We start from the raw sequence: 9,812 nt of genomic DNA on the forward strand, positions 1-9,812 counted from the left end.
TTTTTTCTGTACCGGGGACTGAACTCAGGAACCTGTACTTGCCAGGCAGGCACTTAGTCTACTGAGCTATCTTCCTGCCCAGTGGTCATCACTGAGGTGAGCAACAAATCTTCCCAAAGATTAGAATTACTGAAGAGACTGGGCATGGTGGCATGCACCTGTAATCCCAGCTCTTGGGAAGCTGTAAACAGGTGTATCACTATGAGTCCAATCTAGTAGTGAGACCCTGAACACCCTGTAGACCCTTCCCTAAAATTAAAAAAAAAAAAAAAAGGCTAGAATTACAGGAGTGTAGAGATGAAAAAATTTAATGTAACAACTAGTCTTTATGTACACATGAGCAGAGTGTCCAGGATTGGGATGCAATAACAACTTATAAACTAATATTATATAAGTGATAAACATTCAATGAGAACTTACTCCATGCTGGACACTTTAATAGCCCCCCTCACCTACATCTTTCTGCATTTGGCATCCAAGGGAATTGAGATTGAGTAACTATGTCACAAGGCCATTCAGTGTGTATGTGGCAGGAATAGAAGGCTCATGGCCAAAAATTGGGATCACCTACCTGAAGAACTTGATGCCCGGAACAGTAGAGCAGGCCTGAGACCACCTCACTCCGGGAGGCTGAAGAAGCAGGACTGTTTGAACTCAGCCTGGGCAATGGAGTAACTTAGAAAAACCTGCTATCTTTAGATTGTAAACCTTATGTTTTCTGTGTATAATAACACGTGTCTCCTTAGCAAAGGCTTTGCCAGTTTCTAGGAGATAAATCACATGGGTTTAATATGTACTTCAAAGCACTACCGTGTGTGTTCTCCTATCCTCATTTACAACTTTGTCTCAACTCATTTGTTTTTTTAAATGCCATAAAATAGGTCATAAGCCTATCAGCGATCAATTCGTTCATTCGTTTTGCTGATGACAATTCATTGATCTGTTATAGGGAGAGGAACTGTGCTGATCGCCTGGAGGGGGGAAACACAAAAGATGGAATACATTGTGGGGGAAGAACGGGCAGGGGCAGGGGGCCAGCCCAGGGCGGAGCTCCGGCTCCTCTTCCTGAGTCCCGTACACCAGAGAGCAGGAGCTGAGAAGTTCCCCCGGTTATCGCCTCCCTTGACACAAATCCTTCTCCTTCACAAGTGTGAAAGTCACATCTCCTCCTACATTTACAGACAGGTGGTTCTAGCCCTTCCATGACCTTACAATAGGTGTGGAGTTTGGAGCCTGCATGGTCAACATTGATGGAAAACAAATCAAATCACAAACTGGAATACCGGGAGCAGCAGGAGCTCTCCTGGTGTAGGACACGGCGAGGCGTGAAGCCTAAAACCACCTGACCTCGAGGTTAGAGGACTCCGGCCAGCGCTCGAGTTCCAACGAGCTTGTCGTGGTGATTGGGAATGAGGAAGATTCAGAGTCCCTCAGGGATGTGAAGAGAGGAAAGAGAGGCCTTTGCTGGCTAGCATGGATTGATATTCTTGGAGGCTTCTGCCCAAACTGCCTGCAATGTTGAAGAGGCTTTCATTAACGCAGCCAAGGAAATCTATAGGAAGATCCAGCAGGGTTTAGTCGATGTTCACAATGAGGCAAACCATATCAGGAATGGGTGCCAGCGGTCAGTTTCAACATCAGCCAGACCTGGTGCCTGCCAGTGGAACACTGGGGACACAAGGTCTGACTCTTGGCTGCTGACGAACATCTGGCCCAAACTCCTCCCTGCCCCCTTCCTGGAACAGCTTCCACTCAGTAGGCTTAATGAAAGAGGTCTTACTTGCTTTGGCTGAGTACAACCTCTTTTCAAGGTGTGATGTTTGCCTTTCCACTTAAAGACCAGTGGAGAACCGGGGCCCATTCAGACCTGTCCTTCTTCAGGAAAGTGAGCATTCCTTATAGACCAGGGCTCTTCAACCTCATGGTAATTTATAAAATGTTAAGCTCAAAGTTGATTGTCATGTAGTTCAGAAATAGCCTTGTAAACATAGACATTCTGCTCCCTGCTCAGAGTAAGGGTAAGTAGTAGGGTTCAAGGAGGTTCTGGGGACACAAGATTATCAGGCGCTGGCTTGCTGTTTGAAGATGATCCTCTGCTTAGAAATCTTATGGGTTTTTTTTTTGTTGTTGTTGTTGTTTTTTTTTTTAAAACTTCGTTGCCTTCAAGGGTCTCCGGCCACTTTGCCAGAGCTCTTTCTTACACAAGGCAGGTACTTCGACTTGACCAAGGAAGCTGAGGAGTTTGTCCTGTACCCATGGCCACTTATCCTTACCCCAAAAAATTCATTCCCTGCTCCTTTGTTTTAGGGACCAGGCCAAATATTACAGCACCTTTCACCAAATTGATCTCCAATGTTCCATTACACTGTTTTTTTTTTTTTTTTTTTTTTTTTTTTTTTTGTGTGTGTGTGTGTGTAGAACAGGGGATTGAACTCAGGCCCTTGCGCTTGCCAGGCAAGCACTTATTCTATTGAGCTATCTCCCTGGACTCTACACTTCTTAACTAAACCTATTTTTACCCTAATCAGGCTAATCTGCTTACTACACATGCCATATTCATTCCTCATGGTAGACCTTTCCACAAAATGCTGTACTATAAAGAGAGACATTATGAGGAAAAGACCAACATTTTTTTCCTTTAGGAGGTTTCAGTGACTGACCTGAGGAGTTTGAATGATTATTGCCACATTAGCTTTCCTATACTGGTTATTCAGATGGATATTTAATTGCATGTATGTTATTTTGTAAATATATGTGTAGTTGTTTCATGTCTGGGATCTCTCTCCTCATTTAGGCTATAAGCTCCATAAGAACAGGATCTGTGTCCTTTATTTTTATAAACCACTTCCCCCGCTAGGCCGGTCACAGTGCCGAGAGCTACCCATTGTGTGATTATTAAATTTGACTGACATACTTAAACACACACACACACACACACACACACACACGTAATACATCTACCCTCAAAACATTTCATGTTCTCCTTTCCTCCTCCTCATTTTTCACCTTAACCCATCCTGTTTATCAACTGAACATTTTCTGTGTCTGCGCACGAGACAGGATGGGGTGGGGAAAGAGCTGAGTAGGTGACACGAAGGGGACTTGTGTGTAGACGACAAGCGTGCTGTGCCATGTAAACCACAGGTCTCTATTTGTAGGGTAGTGAATCTTCTAGAGATGAAACATCTCAGACCCAGAAAGTAATGCCAAACTACGAACAATCTGGAGGCAGAAGAAAACCACCAAAGAATATTCTTTCAAAAAAGGGGAAAAAAAGTGTACCTCTGACCACATCTCATTATGACTCACAGTAAAATGGTCCTTGGTGATTCACTGCTACTTATTTTTCTTTAAGTGTGATAATTATCTTTACTGCTTAAATTAAGCTTTTCTTATTTCCAAAAACAATTTTTAAGACCCTTGGGGCTTTGTTGGATTTTTATGCCATTGTTTAATGTAAATAAGATTAAATACTCTGAGCCTTTCAAGTCTGACAGGAGACTTGGTTACACTTTTGTAATACAGGGTATCTTCTGAGTTTCCATTCTAGGTCACTTTTTGAAAGAACAAAAAGATTTCTTTTAAAGTTCTTGTTAGCTTTATATGAAGTAGAACATATAGAGACATAGCGATGCTCCTTCAATATATTTCAGGCAAGGAGCACTTAAAGGTAAGTTGAGGAAGAGCAATAAGGTGGGCAGGGAAAGCCTGTGAGGTATTTTCACTGCTTTTACCTAAACAAGTATTAACCGTTTTCAAAAACCAGTATCAATTTCATAGCAAATGAGTTTTGACATGTGTGTGATTATGGTTATATTTTAAGTGAAAATAGCCTGGCCTGGGGCTGAGAATCTCCAGAAACACTAACCACGGCAGCTCTTCTCACTACTGCATTAGTTCTTTAATGAGTTAATTCATCTGATAGGTAGATGGGAAACAACCGAACTCTCCATTATACCATTGAGTAACATTTTAAAATCCTAATCATTTCTGAACAAGAAAATAATGTGGCATATTCTGAAGGTGAGCAAAAGCATATTCTCCAAACATGAGGTGTCTCAGGAGAACGATCTTTGCTACCTTTTAAATTACTCAATGTAGCGTGGTACTTGGCACATACAGTTTGCTGTTCTTTTTTTAATTATGAGTGTGTGTGTGTGTGTGTGTGTGTGTGTGTGTTGTGTGTGTGTGTTATGCATGTGTGATTGTGAACTGAACCCAGAGCCTTCATACTGAACTATATCTTCAGTCCTTTTATTTTTTAATCTGAGACAGGGTCCCACTAAGTCGCCAAGTTTCCCAGGCTGGGCTCAAATTATTGATCCTCCTGCTTCAGCTTTCCAAAATGCTGGGTTCGTAGGCAACATGCCAGGCTTAATCCAGATTAACGCATACAAAATGAAGCAGTTGACAGAAGTGTGGCTGCATGTGTGCGTTTCAACATCTAGTGTATGGAAAATTGTATTTTGTCAAGAATTTCATTATTTAATTAGCATTGCTTAACCAAGTAACAAATATTTTGCTATTTAATTCATCATCATGTGCTTCACTAGGTCACTTCTTTTATTTTTTCTTTTTGTGTTTAATAACTTATTTATGAAATAGAGCTGTTTTCTAACTTTATAAATATATAATGTGCTATTTGTACCAGGCAGGGATACATGGCAGAGCTTCACATGATGTTTCAAACTCATAAAAAGGTTAATGGAGGGCCAGCCAGATAGCTCAGGCACAGGGACTGGAGTTTGATCCCCGGCGTGCTGTGCTGGCCCTGCCCCCGGGGCACACTGAGTCAGCAATTGAGAGTGGGCATGATGGCACGTGCCTGGAATCCCAGCACTTCGGAGACTGAAAACAGGAGAATTACTGAGTCCGATCTGTGTAGTGAGACTCTGCAGACCCTGTACTAAGTACATTTAAAAAAAAAAAAACAATAAAAAGGTTGATATACAAGTGCATTAATGCACTAAAGCAACCATTAGTCCAAATTTGTAAAATTTTAGAAAACATCTATTCCCATTGTCTTATGTGTCTGGAATTATTTCCCTTGGCAGTGCTGGGCCTCAAACTCAGGGCCTCGTGCATGTTAGGCAAATGCTTTGCCACTGAGCTACATCCTCAGTCCTTGAAACACAACAGAAGCAGGATCTCAGACATTAGGACACCATTGCACTGTGAGAGTTGATTCTAGATTTGCCCCTGATTATGATTTTAGCCATTTTATTTTTCTTCAGTCTCTATCATTACAGAAAGCTAGTGAAAAGACAGCTAAGTAGTCTACTAATAATAAATATACATTTAGTATAAAATGCTTTCGGATATCTCCTATCATTAAACCTAGCCTAGGAACAGGTGAGTTTGGTAAGATTGCCGATCCATGTAACCAAGCAGAGGACCAGGTTTAAAAAAAAAAGGTATAAATTAGTTTCATATATTCACAAGAGAAGTATAGATATGCCTAAAAGGAATCACACTAGTACAAAATTTGAACAAGTACAATACTAGTTCTAGAGATGAACACCATCAATGTAACAGTTAGCTGCTAGAGCATATATATATATATATATATATATATTATATGTTTTTTCATAAGTATATATTAGAACCTAAGGAGCACTACATCTTCCTAACAAGTTTTGAGGTAGATATTAGTGTTCCATTTTACAGGTAAGGCGGCTGGAACGTGGAGAAGCTAAAGTTGAGATCCACACAATTAGTACGTGAGACCTGGAATTGGAATCCAGAACTCTGGGTGTTAAACTTCCAAACAGCAAGGATTGTCTTCAACAACTATGTACTGTGACTATAAAATACACAGCACACTGTATGTAGAGGCATTTACTAACTGGTTACATAGCAAAATTACGATGACAGTGGAAGTATTTGTCTCACTATAGATTAGTGGGTCTTTATAAGCCACACCAGTAGGCCACTGCCCCCAAAGCATACCAGAGCTGCTACCTTTAATTGGTGTTTATTAGGGAGGGCCGAGCCTCCGTGAACTAAACAAACCGAAAATATCATTATATCTTGTTCTGCAACCTAGAAGTTACCTTAGGCAAGTCAACAAACTCTCTGAACCTCAGTTTTTTCATCCATAAAATGAGGTTATTTAACAGGCTGAGAAAGAAGTTGTGAGGATTGGAGATAATGCAAATAAAACACTATAGTAAGTCATATGCAGTAATGGTGTGGCTCCTCCATGCTAGTAACCATTATTAAGATTTTTTTGTTTTTAGTTTTAGCATTTCTCTTTTAAAGAATTTATTTTACACCTATTATACCACACAGCATGTTTCAAATACTGACACATAACCCCCTAATAAGATAAAGCAAAGACAAGAAAACTTATCTTATTAGAAACAAAGATACACCATTACTTATAGTCTTCAAACATTATTGCACCTTTAACTTCCATTTGACAAAACATTCATAAATCAGTAGACTACCAAATAACACCTTTAAGCAGATGAACTGTCCTAAATTGTTTGTTGGATTATGTATTTTACAAACATCACTTATATTACTAGCGGTAATGGTGGAGCTGGAGAGTATTGCGCCTTCTCTAAGCTGCACGGCGAGAACCGCCAATGGTGTCGTGGAACTTGTGACCCTTTCCAAGGCCACAACTCTGCGGCCTGCAGATGTCAGCCCACGCATCTCCCTGTGTTTGTGGACTGATGTGGTAGATCCACTGGGTGTCAGGATTTCTTCTGATGGCTTTGTGGAATGGGTCAATAAGGATAACCCCAAAGAATTTGTATGTGGAATCTTCACCAACCCAGTAAAAATTAAGAACTCTCAGAGCGCCACAGCGGCGTCCAGCTCGCTCCTCGGCAACAGACCGAAGGCTTCGTGCAAACTTCAGCAGGTTAACGCCGTGATGGACAGGCTTGCCGTAAGTTGTTCCCTTAGGAACTGGACATTTGCGGCCACCGCGGCACACACGAATCCTGTATATGACATACCCTTGCTTGGCCTTGTATCCCAGTCTGCGAGCTTTGCCCGGCCGAGTGGGGCGAGGAGCCCTGCGGAGCGACAAGAGCTGGCGGTGTAGCTTTTTTTTTGGTGGAAGCGGGGATTGAACTCAGGCCTTTGCACTTGCCAGGGAAGCGCTTATTCCACTGAGCCATCTCCCCGGCCCCCCTAAAATTTTTATCAACTCCAAGTGCATCTCTATCTCCGGCTGATGAAATGAATGGAATTGGAGCCCAGGCCGCTCGAGACTACGGTTATATTTCTCTACCATAATTGAGGTAAAGTGTACTGTATTCTTTGTTTTTTAAATGTATTTGGTACAGGATCTACAGGGTGTTCAGGCCTCACTATGTAGATTGGACTCGTGATGATCCTCCTGTTTTCCAGCCTCCCAAGAACTGGGATTACAGGCGCACGTTACCATGCCCAGTCTCAATCCCCATCTCAGCATGCCCCGGAGGTGGGGCCAGCCTGGCACAGCATGCCAGTGATGGAACTCCTGCCGCTGCACTTTACCTAAGCAGGCGCTTTAGTCCGCTGAGCTATCTGCCTGGCCCCGTAATTGGGGTAAAGTAAAGAACTTCATATTCCTCTCATACCTCCATCATACTTTCAATGCACACCACTTTGTAAGTTCTGCTTTACAGCCTGGTTCTGAAGCCAAGTTTTGCAACGTTGCGGGAGAACAAAGCAAGTTGGCATTTCTGATTAAGGGACCCTACTGACACAGCACTGGGGTCACACTCACCCTGGAAAGCAGATGTCGTTCTATCAGAACCACACAAATGCTATCAGGGCGGTTCCCCCAGAAGACATTTACTGGCAAAAATTTCTTACAAGTACTGTCAAAATTTTTAACATTTTTCACTTATGAGTCAACTTAGAAAATAAAATAGGCGGAAGGTAAATGTCTCCAGAAATGCCACCACAGAGAAAAGCACAAGCCTGAGGAAGAAAACAATAGAAGCATTTCGAAACACAAGCTGTATTTGTGATTTACATTTTATTTCTATCAGGAACATATTTCATGTCATAAATATTCTTGCACATTAAGAGGCTGCAGTATCAGGAATTTTATTGTATAGATATATAACTTAGTTAACAAAGCATATCATACTTCAGAACTTATTATTATAAGAAATATTGCTAGGAAGAGCCCAGCATATCAACAGAGTTAAAGTTCTTAGGATAAATTCTGGACATGGAATAACTTTAATGATTTCCAGGGTATTCGTGGTAGTGAATTAACCCTGCCTCAACAAATATCATCAGGCCAGGGAGATGGCTCAGTAGAATGAGCACTTCCCTGGCAAGCACAAGGGTCTGAGTTCAATCCCCAGTTCCTCAAAAAAAAAAAAAAAAAAAAAAATCATCAGTAAAAACAACCTTTTGTCCATTTGCTATTGTTTTTCAAATGATGTCAAATTAGTGGGGTAAAAAGAGTTACTCAATAAATGGTGTTATGATAAACAACAGGTTTTTTAAAACTCTGTACTTCTTCAGTTATTGTTACCCAAATTTTAAACTATATTATGCTTTATTTAATTCTCTTATGACATTCCTATTTATACTTCATTATTTTTATATTGGACATTTTTCCCAAATGGATTTATTATGTAATCCTCCTTTGTTACATATGTACCAATATGTCTTTTCTTTTGGTTTTTAAGTTTTGATTTTTTTTTTACCAAAAAATGTCCTCAAGATTTTAATTTTATGTAATTTTATGGTATTTTTGATACCAAACTTAGAAATTGTCACTCTACCTGAAGAATGTAAAAAATAATAATAATTAACAATGTTTTATGGCTCAAAGGTTGAAAAACACAGGGCCGGGGAGATGGCTCAGTGGAATAAGTGCTTGCCTGGCAAACACAAGGACCTGAGTTCAATCCCCGGTTCTGCAAAAAAAAAAAAAAAGGTTGAAAAACACAACATTTTCCAGATTTGTTTCATGTATACTACATATTTTATCAATTATCTAATAGAAAATTGGTTTTTCAAAAATTTTTTTGCAATTGTGAATAATACATCTACTGAACACTGGTGCACAAATATCTCTGAGTTTCCTCTTCCAGTTTTCAATAGGTCTGTACCTAGAAGAGGGTCACATGACAATCCTGTTGAAGTTTTAAGGAACTCCAGGATTCCCAAAGCAGCCACACCATTTTATACATCCACTAATGGTGTGGGAGTCACAATTTTTCCACTTCATTGCTGATGCTTTTTTCCCCATAATAACTATCCAATGGCCGTGAAGCGGTAACACTTCATTTTCCTAGTTGTTAATGACCTTGAGCACCTTTTCACGCATATTGTTTTGGTTGGATTTGGGCCATTTGAAAATCTTCTGTGGATAGATACCTATTCAAGACTTTTGCCTATTTTTTCAAGTAACAATATGTTAGAAATATATACTTAAATTGACATAAAATTAGATACATTTATGGAGTACCATATTATGTTTTGCTACATGCCTACATTGTATTATGTTCAAGTTAGGTAAGTATATCTATCTCCTAAAATATTTATCATTTCCTTGAGATTAAAACAATCAAAATCTTCTCATACAGCTTTTTTAAACTATGTGGGGGTGGGGTGAAAAAACTATACAGTACATTATTTATAGACATCTTACTGTATGATAAAATATCAGAACTTCATTTTTTATCTAACTACAACTTGATAATCATTGATTGATATTTTCTTTTCTTTCTTTCTTTCTTTCTTTCTTTCTTTCTTTCTTTCTTTACTTTTTTCCCATAATTTTATTGAGAAACAAATAGCAATGAGACAGTTTCAAACCAAATTGGTAGGACAGCTTCAAAAATTAA

The 9,812-nt window shown here is 39.9% G+C and overlaps 1 pseudogene; it reads left to right on the top strand.

Moving 5' to 3' along the window:
• LOC111815984 overlaps window positions 1-1,793 on the top strand; it is a 2,555-nt pseudogene extending 762 nt beyond the window's left edge.
• The last annotated feature ends 8,019 nt before the right edge of the window (window positions 1,794-9,812 follow it).

Source organism: Octodon degus, unplaced genomic scaffold, assembly GCF_000260255.1.
Source record: "Octodon degus isolate 3935 unplaced genomic scaffold, OctDeg1.0 scaffold00024, whole genome shotgun sequence".
In the NCBI taxonomy this organism is placed as follows: Eukaryota; Metazoa; Chordata; class Mammalia; order Rodentia; family Octodontidae; genus Octodon; species Octodon degus.